A 6,807-nucleotide genomic window follows, 5' to 3' on the forward strand; every position below is an offset into this window, starting at 1 on the left:
GTTCTTCGCGGAAGGGAAAACTTTGACGAAGAATCCTTACGACTCTTTGACGAAGCAACAGAACTTCCACGAGGAGAATCAATCCAAGTTGAACGACAGGAAGGGCATTCACAGGAAACCGGTGGATTACAGCCAGTTAATCCTCTTGGAACAAGAGCAGTCCCGCTCGAGAGATCTATCTCGGACAGTACTACTCGACCAGATTATCCAGGAATCACACATAGCAGAAGGGACCAGCCACCCCACCTACCCAACGCGCCTGGAATCACACGTTCGGTTTCAACCGGATCAAGACCAACCGGTAGCTTCCAGTTCTCAGGAAGTATGGCCACACACGTACGATATGACCCGGCTCTCGGACCACCAGTCCATCCCGGAACTTGCACCGATGCCGTCTGGAACGATTACCAACAAGCGTTGGGACTCTATGCACAATATCAGGGAGCAATCCCCAAGCCGCCAGTGGCACGAGAAAAGAAGATGGGAAAAATCAAGGAGTTTAGAGGAGACAAGCGAGAATATGCATCGTTCCTCCGAAATGTGGAACGATACTTACAGGCAAATGCGGGAGTCTACAATGATGACTTCAGCAAAATTGCCTTCGTCCTCTCCCAAATCGACTCCTCATCCACGGCAGGAAAGTGGGCCGAGTCATGGGAAGCCAACCAAATGGCAAAACACGGCAATCTTGGGACGTACCAGGATTTTAAGACGACGCTTACCGAAAAGTACGGAGGTGTCGCAACCAAGGACCAAGCCTGGCAAGTACTTCTCGAAGGAAAGTACAAGCAGGACAAGCAAACCGTCGACGAGTATATTGGAAATCTCGATATCCTCTACCGATATGCCGAAATCGACGACGAATACGCCAAGCTCATCCACTTCAAGCGAGGCCTTAATGAGAAACTTGCAGAGAAAGTCTTCATCACGGAAAATCCGCCGACAACCTATGCAGGAGCATGCAAAGCTGCAAGAAAGGTCACGGATCTCCAGGACATTCATAGCGGAAAGACAAATATCTTCAAGTTCATCTCAGGCTCTTCAGGAAGCGGAAGAAGGACGGAGAAGGACCCTGACGCAATGGACGTTGACCGGATCTCCCCAGAAACTCATAAGAAACGTTCTGTGGATGGACTCTGCTACAACTGCGGAAAGCCAGGACATGTCGCCGCACAATGCCCGAATGCAGAATATGATCCGGCACCAAATCGCTCAGGAAAGACAACTTCATATGCCAAGACCAAGACGTCCAATTCCAGGACGAAGAAATACTCCGGATCTGGCAGACGAAGAAAGACTTCCAAGCCGACTAAATCTTACTCCAAGGGAACGGAGAAGAAACGACGACGAGTAAAAAGAGTCGAAGAAAGCGATTCTGAGGATAACTCGGAGGAGTCGGAACAGGAAGAATCAGAATCCTCATCATCGGAAGAATCAGAATCTGAGTCATCGGAATCTGAAGAAGTATCCGAACAAGAAACGGTTGTTCACAGGGTACGAAGAACTCGCCCTGTTAAAACCAAAACAGTTCGCAAAATCAGGCGAACCAAGGATGAATCCAGCGACTCAGAAGAAGAGTATGTGGTTCGAAGATTCATCCCCAAAGAAGAACTAGCCAGGATACGACGGGAAGATGCACTCAAAATGCGAGGAGACCGTATCAAGAAACGTAACATGACGATGCCCCATCTCGACGATCTTCTGGAATTCGGAGATAATCCAGATAGATATGAATATGCACGCCGATATCCACCACCCATGGAGAAAGAAGATCCAGAGGGTTTTGGAATTGGGTGCGCGTTGGGATCTCGTGGCATCCAGACAAAGAAACGGTCCCCGAGGAAGTAATCATACGAGGCGATATCAAACGAGGAAGCGAGATATACCTCAATATCGTCTTCCAAGATTACGATGGCATAAGAACCCGAAGTATTCCCGCAAGAGCCTTAGTCGATTCTGGAGCAAAAGGAATGTTCATCAATGAATCGTTTGCGAAGAAAGCAGGACTTCATCTTCTCAAATCGCAGAAGGAAGTCAAGATTCGCAGTGTCGATGGAAGCCCCATCAACTCTACAAACCAACGGTTCAAAGGAACTGTTCGTGCAGGAACGTACGAATGGAACGATGACTTCCTTGTCATCGACTTAGGAAAAGAAGACGTGATCATTGGCAATACATGGCTTCATGATCACAACCCAATTATCAATTGGCAGACAGGCGAAGTCAAGGTCCGTCAATACGTAGAAGACGTACCGGACGAGGAACCATGGCCTTTCAAAAACGAAGACGCTGTTCGTCTTCCAATTACCAAAAAGGAGAAAGCCAAAGCCAAGCGAACCTTGAGAAGGATCGACTGGTCTGATGTCGATCCCATACCAGACGAAGCAGGAACCGTTGACTCGGACCTCTTGCTTGCATACATAAAAGGCGCACCATACTTGGAGAATCAGGAAATAGGAGAAAAAGAAGCTATATTCGCCTATCAACCTGATACTGGCATACTCCAAGAAGTTACGCTCGAAGAAAAAGAACATCGCTCGACCGGAGAAAGGAAGATGCAGTATCTTGCACTGCGACGAACGAATGCCAAGAAAGATCTCCATCAAACAAGAAAGAAAGATGGAATCTTATGGAAGGCATCCAACAAGGCGCAAGAACTCGCACAAAAGAAAGCACTTGAGGAGAAGAAGAATTCCAAGAAGAAAGTGGCGATACCATCGTATCTTCTCAAGTACAAGCGAATTTTCGAAGAAAAGGCATCAGAACGGTTACCACCGCATAGATCCTACGATCACAACATAGACTTCAAGCCGGACTTTGTTCCTAAACGAGGAAAGGTCTATAACCTATCAAAGCCAGAAGAAGAAGCTATGAATGCCTTTATAGACGAAAACCTTGCGAAAGGATATATTCGTCCTTCGCAATCTGCGATGGCATCACCTTTCTTCTTTGTAGGAAAGAAAGATGGCGGGCTTCGTCCATGCCAGGACTACCGCTATGCGAACGAAGGAACGATCAAGGACGCCTATCCACTTCCACTCATATCGGACCTAATGGATCGACTCCGTCATGCCAAGTATTTCGCGAAGCTTGACATTCGCGGAGCTTACACCAATGTCCGAATTCGTCAAGGAGACGAATGGAAGGCTGCCTTCATCACCAAGCGTGGATTATTCGAACCCACAGTCATGTTCTTCGGAATGTGCAATGCACCAGCAACCTTTCAGCGAATGATGAACGAAATATTCGCCGAAGAAATCGCCGAAGGATGGCTACTATGCTATCTAGATGATATCCTCATCATTGCCGAAAGCGAAAAGGAGTTGGAAAAGAAGCTTGAACGAGTCATTAAGAAAATGGTCGACAATGACCTCTATCTCAAGTTGGAGAAATGTGTGTTCAAGACTACGCGCACTGACTTCCTAGGACTAGTTCTCCTCCCAGGACGACTTCAGATGGACCCAGCAAAAGTCAATGGGATCATCAAATGGGAAGCCCCGACTGGAGTAAAAGGAGTGCGAGCATTTCTAGGATTTGCCAACTTCTATCGAAAGTTCATCCGGAACTATTCTGAAATCGCAAGACCCTTAATTGATCTTACCAAGACCAAGGGCGGGAATGTGTTCCATTGGACTAGCAAAGAACAAGCCGCTTTCGACTATCTCAAAAACGAGTTCGGCAAGGCACCAATACTGGTTATGCCAGACAAAGACAAGCCTTTTGTCATCGAAACTGATGCATCGGACTTCGCTACCGGAGCAGTCCTCATGCAGAAGGACGATAACGGTGACCTCCACGCCTGCGCATACTATTCCAAGTCGCTCTCCGATCCGGAACGAAATTATCAAATCTACGACAAGGAGCTTTTAGGAATCATCCGCGCACTCAAGGAATGGAGACACTATCTCGACGGAACAAAGGAGCCATTCCTCATACGCACAGATCACAAGAATCTGACGTACTTCAGGCAACCGCAGGACTTGAACCCAAGACAGCGAAGGTGGCAACTCTTCTTGTCTATGTTCAATTACAAAATTGTCCATACACCGGGACGACAAATGGTGCAAGCGGACGCGCTTTCACGGTTGTCCGAATTAGACAATCGCCAGGATAACAAGTCACCTGCAATACTGCTACCCGACGATCTCTTTATTGGTGCTATCGATACGGATATGGCGGAACAAATCCGACAAGCACTAACAAAAGATCCGTCGGTACTTGCGTACAAGGATGGCCTAATGGAAGAACTTCCAGTTCCACGAGGAATGACAAAGGACGACATCAAGGATGCTGACAATGGTTTAATCACCATCCATGGACGCGTATATGTCCCAAACCATACCGCCTTGAAAAAGGAAATTGTGAAACGATATCATGAGGCTACTCCTCATGGTCATCCAGGAATCTGGGTTACGCACCAACTAGTGCGCAAGGATTTCTGGTGGCCAGGAATGTATCGCTTCATCCAAAGCTATGTCAACGGATGCGCCACCTGTCAGCAATCCAAAGCTGTTCGAAACAAGGTCAAAGTTCCACTACAGCCCATAGGTCCTTCGCCCAATGCGCTACCTTTTAAGCAAGTTAGCGTGGATTTTATTACCGATCTACCGACAAGCGAAGGCTTCGATTCAATAATGGTCGTGGTAGACCATGGGCTTAGTAAGGGGGTAATTCTATGTCCCTGCAAGAAGACGATCACTGCATCGGAAACCGCCGAGCTATTCAGACGACAAGTCTGGAAGCGCTTTGGGTTACCCGATAAGATCATCTCGGATCGTGGAACACAATTCGCATCCAAAGTATTCCAAGCACTGTGTACTGCCCTCAAGATCAAGTCGGCTATGAGCACAGCCTATCATCCGCAGACGGATGGTGAAACGGAGCGAATGAATCAAGAATTGGAAACATATCTTCGAATGTACTGTGCAGAACAACCACATCGATGGAATCAATTCCTATCTGAAGCAGAGTTCGCGCACAATCTCCATGCTCATTCAGTAACGAAGAAGTCACCATTTGAAATATGGTATGGCTACGAGCCCCGAGGAATGCCAGAACTGTTTCCTCAGGACGAGATCCCCGACGTGGATGCAAGACTCAAGCTTCTCAGCATGGTCCGCAAGGAAGCCACAGAAGGAATTGTCAAGGCAAAAGCCCGTGTATCCGCCAGGATCAAAGGAGGATCTCCGACGTTCAAGAAAGGAGACAAGGTCTGGCTGGAAGCCACCAATTTGAAAAGGCCTTACAAATCGAACAAGCTAGCACCGAAGCGAGAAGGACCCTTCAGGATCAAGGAGGTTCTGGGACCACTCTCATTCAAGTTAGACCTTCCTGCGACATGGAAGATCCATCCGGTGTTCCATGCGGCATTGCTCACACCATATCGGCAGACCAATACACATGGGGAAAGTTATTCAACACCGCCTCCGGATCTTATCGAAGGAGAAGAAGAATTTGAAATCGAGTCTATAATTGGACATCGACTACGGCGCAGCAAAAACGAATATCTGGTAAAATGGGCTGGATATCCACTCAGCGAAAGGTCGTGGGTAAAAGAGACAGAAATGGGCAATGCAGGAGAGCTGCTGAACGAGTATAAAAAGGAGCACAACTTGGCCTGAATCCTCAGCCCATGCCCCAATGCCCGTTCAACATCCCGAGTTTCTTGAATCCGCTATCACCACTTTCGCGCATCTTATCGAAGTTCTCGAAGACGTCGAATCCCACTCCTCCCACGATCATCGTTACCAGGTCTTCCAACAGCTCGGAGTCTATCTCGCTATCAGAGGGGCTGGATTCGCCATCGAGGATCTTGCCGACTTCGACCATACCAACGTCGAGTTCAACACGACCCATCCAGGTCATGATGAACGATCTCATCGAGAGAGCGGACGACGTCCACCAAGTCCACCTCCTGGACGGCTTCAGGTCAACTCGACGACAGCCATATCTAACCCCTCGCCCCAGCGGGCTAATCAGAATCCCTTATCCGTTTCCATTTCAAACGGACAAGCCGAAGGTAACGCTAGAGGACGACGTCGATATCGACCTAGACGGAACATGGGGAACGTTCATGAGAATGAACTACCCAATGTACCTAACGGAGGAACTCAACCTGCCCCGGCTAGAGCCAGATCGACGCCGGACTATCCTAACAGCCGTCTACGCCGGCCTTCCAGTGGGAATCCTCCCACCATCGTACGCTCTAGATCATCCGCTACACTTTGATATCTTACCGGCAGCACTCTCATTCGCTCTGGATGCATTCAGTGTCGTACACGGTACCGTATCAAGAACAATGACAATACCAGTGGAGGAACGTACGGGAATGGCGAACATCCACATCATAGATTGGTACGAAGAAGAAGAACGGCTGCTCGAAGGTATAAGTAGCGGCCCTCCTTTCCCTCTACTAGACCATCGCCTCCTCCTACTCGAGTGGGAACTCTATGAGGAAATCTACCCTTGGGATAAAGAGAATCGCCCCGCTATACCACCTCCACCTATGTCGCTCAACATCCGTGTCACCACCACAGTCACTCGCAGCGCATCAGAGCCAGGGCTCCTCATCGACAGTGACGGAGACGACATACCGCTCCTGAACAACACTAGCGACGAAGCACTGGCCGAATCATGGAGGAGTGCACGTTGGGGAGACGATGAAGATGAGACAGGTCGTTGGACAACGGGAGGATCTTGGACGACGGGGAGACCCTGGGGAGGAGACGATGAACAGGCAAGGAGTGCCGACGATGAACAACCCGGCTACCCTCACCGTCCTGGCGCCACCTACCCCTACAACACCAC

This window comes from Laetiporus sulphureus, assembly GCF_001632365.1.
Source record: "Laetiporus sulphureus 93-53 unplaced genomic scaffold LAESUscaffold_18, whole genome shotgun sequence".
Taxonomy (NCBI): domain Eukaryota; kingdom Fungi; phylum Basidiomycota; class Agaricomycetes; order Polyporales; family Laetiporaceae; genus Laetiporus; species Laetiporus sulphureus.